At 38.8% G+C, this 8,663-nt stretch overlaps 1 long non-coding RNA gene across 1 annotated transcript; it reads right to left on the reverse strand.

Annotated features, from left to right (window-relative positions):
- Positions 1-452: 452 nt before the first annotated feature.
- Positions 453-2,664, reverse strand: LOC108676421. Its single transcript, XR_001931174.2, has 5 exons — positions 2,530-2,664; positions 2,002-2,103; positions 1,697-1,887; positions 1,224-1,302; positions 453-596 (listed from the first exon to the last, which is right to left on the reverse strand). It is a non-coding gene; the product is annotated as an uncharacterized LOC108676421 (long non-coding RNA).
- Between the last annotated feature and the right edge of the window lie 5,999 nt (positions 2,665-8,663).

The following is an 8,663-nucleotide window of genomic DNA, read 5'->3' on the forward strand; positions in this document are numbered from 1 at the left end:
TTCCTCTAACGGTTTTATAGAAATGTTCAATATCTTAGCCCAATATCCAAGGCATCTCATAAAGTCTTTGGTCACTGCATGGTCACTATTTTAACAAGTTTCCTTAGAATTGTTGGTATTTAGATAAATCTTTCAGCTCAGCAAACACTAATTACAAAATAGATTAAATGATTTAAAATTCATTTTAAAAATTTATTTGTTACAATAAAATCTTACTCATGTGCAACTGAATAAGACCAATTCATACTTTTTTGTTAATTTTAAAATTATGAAAACGTTTTATTCGCATTATAAACTGATATCAATATCAGTAATTTGATATAATTATCAAGTTATTGACAAGTGTATTATGTAGGCAACATTTTTTTGTTACGTGATTGCGATTCCAAAATATGGATGAGAAACGTCTGTGATGTTTGGAAACATATATTTATTTAGTTATCAAGGCAATATAGTATATATATTCATTTAGTTATCAAGGCAGGACGTCTTCGACTTCATGCAGTCAGTGGATGCCCACCATGGATGTTGTCGGAAAGGCAGCCCATGGCCACCGACCTGATCGAGTTGTCCGCTAAGCCCAAGTAGTATGACATCTTGGGAAAGTAAAAAATGCAGGATGAACATTGATATGTGCGCTATGAATATGATTAGAGCTAAGAAATACCGAAAAAAAATCAACAGCTTTGGCTGCGCTAGAAAGTAATGAGCACTTCGTTGATGTTCGCTAGTTATGTTTCTCTGCTCGCCCATATATCCTGTCATGGCGAGATGTTGACCTGCAGGGCTTTGAGAGGTCAGCTAAACTTGCCTCAGTGAGTGAAGCAGCATTCTCAAGTTAGCGTACATAAAAGAAAAAGCCTTCAATTTCGGAACATGGCGCTGTCCATGTCACATTTATACAACAATGTATAAATTTTTATTTATACAATGTAATAAATCAAAAAAATAGATTATTTGAAATTTTATACAGAGCACTCGGTCACGGTTCATTAGGCGCTCAAATGCAAATGAACAACATAAATGAAACAATATCAAATCAATGCATTTGGATATTGTTACAGTGATACCTTTTGTATTACGATCATTATGCCAATTTTTTTTACACACACAATTAATATTTTATTGCTGTAATGACCATCACGATACGCTCGCTAGCAACAGGAGAAAAACTCTCAATAGGACAGACAAAAAGGACACGTAAATTTTTTTTGATTCCTTACTGATGCAGCTGTAAAGTAATTAACGCCGCTGTCGACCCAAGGATACACGCACACGGCCTCCCCGGTGTAGTTCTGGCCCCTGCGCACCAATGACAGCATTAACCTTCATCAGGCTCGAATCCACGCTGTACGAGAAACGTTTCTTCACTTTATGTGAAGCACGTATCCTCACATCATGTGGCACAGATCCTTACTTCTAAGTACCCATCTGCTAGCATCAATATTCCCGTACCTCTGCTACCTAAACAGGGCTGTAATCTGTTATTATCAACGTACTCGCTTAATCGTATCTACAGTGCACTGCTGCTCTCGTTTTTAGAAGCATTTACTTTCTTGTGAAGTACCTGATTGCTTACTACGCTTATCATCAGATGCGTAAACTAATTTCCACCATATCGTAAAAGACGCAAAACTAAACCAAAGCATATACTCGTCCCTCAGATATTTGGGTTGAATTATCACACAAGACGTACGTGAAGAAAGTCCATGGCGATTTTCCACTTGTAATCAAGGAGGACACCTTCATATCCAAGTAGGCGACGTCCGGGGCGTTTGTGTTGCCTTTGAATTCATTGCTCGTGAAGCCGCCTCCCTGGTAGAGGTTGTAGTAGTCGTCGTCCACACCGTCGGGACTGCCCGCGTACCGCAGAGAAGATATCTTATCCTGCCAGGAAATAGAAGTAAATGTTAATACATCCAATGTGATACATACACTCAGTGTTTTTTGTATTCCCATTTATTAAATGCATTCGAGTTATAAACCCTTCTGTTTGCTTACATAGTAATAGGAATACGCATAGTTGTGGCACCCGTTGCCATTGATGAATAAAGCAGGAACTTCTTTCTCTGCAGCGTAGTAGTACCATCATACAACAACCATCTGAAAGGAAGATGCAGCAAGTTTATGAGGGTTTAAATGCACACCGAAGAGAAGCAATATCTTTAGAGAGAAGTATTAATTATATAATAGCAAATAATATTTGCTAGTCAAAACATCAGGCGAATCAGACGGGGGTAAGTTTTCAAATCTTATCACGAATAGAAGTAAATAATCACCCCTGATCTTATTTTCAGTTGCGTTTCACGATCAAAAAATGAGTTACATGCATGCAGTTACTATGACTCAGAGGTGACACTGGAGATTAGAGAACGAACGTGACACTCAACTTGATGATAAATTTTATAGTCTTGGAAAGATAGTCACATGAACTTCTGTCAACACCATCCTAATATTCCTTCACCGTTTTCGATTTGTACATGATATTTCACCGAAACTCGAATTTGTCGTTGAAAAACGTTCACTCACATGCCAGAGCCGCAGATGACTTTAATGGAGTCATCCATGCCCTGATCCCTCAGGTCGGGGGAGTAGTCCAGAACTCGTAGTAGGGGCCGTTAGGGTCAGTGTTGTTGTAGGCGTTGAGGTACCGCTGGATGGGGACGTCTGGGGTGGTATAGTAAATTTCATTAGTAGAATGATATATAGTAAATTTTGTAAGTTACTTAATTCTGAGACACAAATAGTGTAAAACAATTTTTTTGAATGATATTCATTTGTGCGATTACACTTGCTAGCCTTAATCCCTTAATCCCTCACTAGCACATCCAAAGGTCCTCAGCGATGGCCAGCGCCGTGAAGCAAGATATCGCGGCCACGAGGGCCGGTAAGACGCCTACCAAAGATCCCATCTTCTCGACTGGTGACTTTTAATGCAGCGGCTGGACGAGACACTTGCTTAAATACCTGTAGCGACACATGTGGGCGATTGCCCTGTTATATATTTTATTATAACTTTCAGTATCATATCGGTGCGCAAATACCAGAATGATAGAATCTCAATAGACGAGAAGTAAACAAGGCTGGTATGCCGCCGCATCACAGAAGGATAAGCATGGAAAAATCAGCACGTGTTCCCCTTGTGAATCTCTCACAATTAACGTCATGTCATGCTGTATCATGCCGTGTGATGCCATGTCATGCCGAGTCGTGCCGGGTCGTGCCGTGTCATGCCATGTCGTGCCCTGCCGTGCTCTGCCGTGCCCTGCCGTGCGCTGCCTTGCCCTTCCATGCCCTGCCGTGCGCTGCCTTGCCCTTCCGTGCCCTGCCTTTCCCTGCCATGCTCTGCCGTGCCCTGCCGTGCTCTGCCGTGCCCTGCCATGCTCTGCCGTGCCCTCCCGTGCCCTTCCGTGCCCTGCCGTGCCCTGCCATGCTCTGCCGTGCTCTGCCGTGCCCTGCCGTGCCCTTCCGTGCTCTGCCGTGCCCTGCCGTGCCCTGCCGTCATTCATGGTCTCTATAGGCATTCATGGTCTCTATAGGCACTCATGGTCTCTATAGGCATTCATGGTCTCTATAGGCATTCATGGTCTCTATAGGTATTCATGGTCTCTATAAGTATTCATGGTCTCGATAAAGTTCAATCAGCCACTCTACTAGAAAGAGAGTCAAAACGGGTGTAGCGTTAGTTGACATATTGTTGTTAGGGACTAGCGTATGCAGACAACTTCGCTAGACCACAGACAGTCGTCTACTGACTGAGTGTACTCAGTGTAGCGCTTGTGTTGCATGAGGCAGGGCGACTGCGAATCGCTAGCTTGCCAATAGCTTCGTTGCCTACATGAAGCGATTGACGCCCGTGTGTTGCCCCTAGTGTAAACGGGCCTGAAAGCGAATGACTGAATTTCAGCTGAAAACTTTAATAGGGTCGCTGTGAATTCCCAGTCAACTTTTTTCAGTACTGCTACTATGATGTTCAACACAATTCGGCTCATATCAGTCATGCAAAATAAATGAATTCTACCATAACGTTAAACGAACCTTACTATACAACTCGCACACTAGGGAGATGTTTTGTGCCCGAAATAAAGTTACAATGTCGACACCTAGCCTGCTGAAGTTCTTCAGAATGAAAGGCGGAAAATAAAGAAATTATTTCGATCTATAATATACAATGACACGTGAGCAAACGTTACAGTTGCATAAAATGTTTTATGAATTAATGGATCCGAAGTAAACTTCTTCACAATTAACTTACTGCTTGCCAAGGTATTTCTTAGGTCCGGCTTCTCCTGAAGGAGTTAAAGTCAAGACGGATAGGAATGGCTGAGCAGTTCCATCAATAGTGTCGAGGTTGGAGCAACCATCTCGAACCGCAAAAACAGCTGTAATAACAAGTTAGTTAGTTAATTTAGAGGCCAAATGTTTAATAGCGCTTCAGCTATTTAGCTATCTCGCACCGGAAGTCAACATGATATCACCAACGCGGTGGAAGGTCACAGTTATCAAAAGATTCTCAAATCCAAAATTGTTCATCACCCACAAGGGGTGGAAGGTTTCAAGTGTCCAGCCCGCTGAAGCTGGCTTGAAAGAAGCATCGTTAGCATCTCAAAGAGAAGAAGTGACAATTAAGGAGGGACAGGTGAAAAGCAACAGAAACTAAGACACTCGAACAAGAGGTCGCTTACAAGGGACGTCGGCAGCCCGCACGAGAGAGACAGAGAAGGGAAATGTAAGGAATCCTACCTACATAATAACTTAATGTAAGGAATTCTACCTATATAATAACTTAATGTAAGGAATCCTACCTACATTATAACTTAATGTAAGGTATCCTACCTACATAATAACTTAACCCCACAACTGAGACCTGCTGTCAGAAACCGCGAGCTCAGCGGTGGGGCGCTCAGGAAGAATCCCCCTAGGAATGCGAGATCCCATAGGACTTCTGACGAGCACAGACACGCGTCAGAAGTCCCCCCTGAGGGGCTGTAATAACAAATAGGAGATCAGAAAAGATCAATGTTTTACTAATATTCCTGTCATCTAGACTTTACTTGCATTCTAATGCAACTGAAATGAAAGCAATATTCAAAGCAATATATACATATTTTTCAGCAATACCATCATATATGAGAACAAATATCTAACATGCACCTTAACTTTGAAATAAAAATTATCCTCAACAAGTAAACAAAAAGGTAAAATTTACTCACATGCTTTAGTAGAATATTTTTGCAGTTGTGTGGAGAGCATATATAAAGATTTGGCCTCAGCATGGTAGTGCAACACTTCATTAGATTTATTGATATTTGATTAGCACTTGGCATGATGTAAACTTTCTACATGAAGAAAAATAGTTATTAGTCTAAACTTCTCAAGAAACTTGGTATGATTTGATATATTTAGAGATTTAATGTCAGATTAATATTTAATGTCAGCCAATTCCTGTTCACACCTACTTATGATTATTGGTAACCAGCACAAAAGTTATTTTTCAATTAATAATGGAATTTGATGTCACTTAATTAAAAGAGGTTGTAGAATCATTATATTACTATATAATATTAAGTAGTGGAATATATACAATAATATATTTGAAATGAGGTCATATGAAATTTGGGTTACTATTTTTTCTAAGCAGAATTGGAAAACAGCTACCGGTATTTGGTACTATTTTGCTACCCCACAGTCATTCCTTGTCAATTAGCAATCTGGCAGTACTTAACGCAAGTATTTTTGTTAAATCTGAAATCCTATTGCTTGTAGTATCTGCCAAAGTTATCACTCAATAAATGGCATATCATTTGATCATTGACTTAATTTGTTCAGTCATTTAAGCAATCAAACAATCATGTCTCTCATCCATCAACAAAAATAAGATTATATTAACCCATAATTTACCTATTAATGAAGAAAAATCCAAGGGGACAGTAAAATTATCAAGTTAGGCAAGATATCTACACGACAGCAAATGAAAGCAGATAAGAAATTTTGTTTCAAATCTCTGAAAATGATTCACAGCTCAAAACATATTCCTGAGTGAGTGTCTTAAATTGAAGTTATGATGGTTTCAACATCAATCCTGTTCAATCACTTAATTTGTCAAAAAGTATCAGCTAGATTAAGAAGAAAAATTTCACTTCCGTCAATAGGTAACAATATCGAATATGAAATTTGTTAGTGTTCATATAGTGCCCCTCTAAATTCCAGACGAAGAATTGGCAATAAACACAGATGACAGAGCTTCAAATCCTTCAATCCGCATTTCTTGGTAAGTATGCAAAGATTATCCACACCTGCTTCCACGAGTGGCAGTAGGTATGAACAATTTTTCTAAACTTGGCTGTCTTTGCATGTCAAATGCAGCGATTCGATTTCAATCTCACAAGAGTAACAGGCTAACGAATTTTAATTACTGACATCAGACAATTTAATCATTTCAAGTACTCGAAACATCACTAACTTGAGGCACATGTGGGTGATGTCACAATAGAACCGACTCATTCACAGTTGATTAGGATATGACGCAGCACCGACGAAGGTATCAATGCCAGAATTCACAGCAAAGATCGAGACCCTTTATACTTCTGTTCCACCGTGTAAATTGAAATCGAATCCCTGCCAACCGGCAGACATGGCTGCCAACCGAAGATGACAATGGCTAACAACCGACGATGACCAATTTAACTTTTCACTAATATTTATCTAAGACATAAATAAAGATTTTTCAATAATCGTGTGATCGAATTTTACCTTGTATTCATTTGTAGGTAAACACTTTCACAGGAGACTGAATTAATCAGCGAAAACTGAAATCAGAAACGGGATAGCGGCCATTAAAAAAACGGGATAGCGGCCAATGAAGAACTACAACATAACATTTGGAACTTGATAAAACTATAGAAGTGACTGAGAATGATTAGAGGACCATTAATTGTTTTTAAAATGCGTCAATAAGGAATAATATCAAATTAACATATAATTAGTTAATATGTCTCCATCTTACAATCATTTAACACCTTTTATCATAAAGTAAAGTGTATTTTAATTTCCGATATATTATTCTATTAGATTGAATAGCCAACTGACAAGTTTGCGAATGAATTTTTTGGTTTGCTCTGAAAACTTGCCTACACTCATATACTTCGATCTGCAACGATAAACCCACAGACGAGAGTTCGCCGTGCATCTGTATAGATTGCTTACGAAAATTCGACTTCCAAATCTTCGAGTGGTCGGATCTTCCGCGTTCTGCAGTAACCCACGCTAATCAACATCGTTGCCCACAATGGCGATTGACTTGGTGTCAATAATTTTATTGAAAATGGAATTGGAGCCGAAGACTTTATAGATATAGATGTGAATACCAATATTATATGTTATGATATAATATTTACAGAGTCCGCCATATTTATAACAAGGCATATTTTTTTCTTATTTCTCACGAGGCGCTTCGCCGCCTACAGCATCGGCTCCCTGCACACAACTGATTGATTAAATATCAACAGCCTCGACTACAACTCGCATTGAGTCAAATTTCCCGATAACATGTCGGTAGATAACAGGTCGGTAGATAACAGGTCGGAGGCACATGTCAAGGAGCAGATCGCCCTGGGCATTACAAATAAATACATTTTCTACTAATTCCAAAATAATATAACTCAGTACTCACTGCAGTGAGTGACAGAGAGCGCATTTTCTCCTCGACGAAAACGTGATGTCACGGACAGACGGACAGACAGACGGACGGACGGACGGACGGACGGACATGACGAGCACAATAGCGCCTTTTTTCCATATATGAGAAAATGCGCTAAAAACTGAAAACAAAGTTAATAAAACAACAAAACATTCTGAACTAAATATCATTCACACTATCATAATTAAAATGACAAAAGAAACAGCAAAGTTATCCGTAGGTTTTGTTGATTATATAATACATTACCCGTACATGCTTTCTAAATAAAAACATGGATTATGCTGAACAAATAAGTAATCAATCATATGAAATAATTCCTAATATCTACGTACTATTCGTTGCTTACATTTGTTCAACCTACTATTTGGCACTCGTAATTGATACTAATTGGGACTCGTAATTGAAATTAATTGGCACTCGTTATTGCTATTAAATGTCACTCGTAATGGGTACTAATTGGTTACCGTAATTGCTAATAATTGGCACTCACAATTGGTACTATTTGGGACGCATAATTGTTCTAATTATGACTCGTTATCGGTACTAATTTGTACTCTTAATTGGTGTAAATTGGGCATTGTAATTGATATTAACAGGTATGCTGGTAACTGAAACTAATTTGTTCTCGTAATTTTCATTAGTTGGTATTGGTATTAGTTAGTAATTGTTATTCGTAGTTGATATTAATTTGTACTCGTAATTTGTTTAACTAATGCTCGAAATTGGTTTTTATCTGTACTCTTAATTGATTATAATTGGCAAATAATGTTACTTATAACTGATTTTAAGCGACCCTCGTGACTGGCATCAATTGGTAGATGTAATTGGCAGTTGTAATTGGAAGTTGTGATTGGTAGTAGTAGTTGGTAGTTGTAATTGATAGTTGTAATTGGTAGTTGTAATTGGTAGATGTAATTGGCAGTTGTAATTGGTAGTTGTAATTGGTAGTTGCAATTGGTAGTTG

Source organism: Hyalella azteca, unplaced genomic scaffold (genome assembly GCF_000764305.2).
Source record: "Hyalella azteca isolate HAZT.00-mixed unplaced genomic scaffold, Hazt_2.0.2 contig16719, whole genome shotgun sequence".
NCBI classification, from domain to species: Eukaryota; Metazoa; Arthropoda; class Malacostraca; order Amphipoda; family Hyalellidae; genus Hyalella; species Hyalella azteca.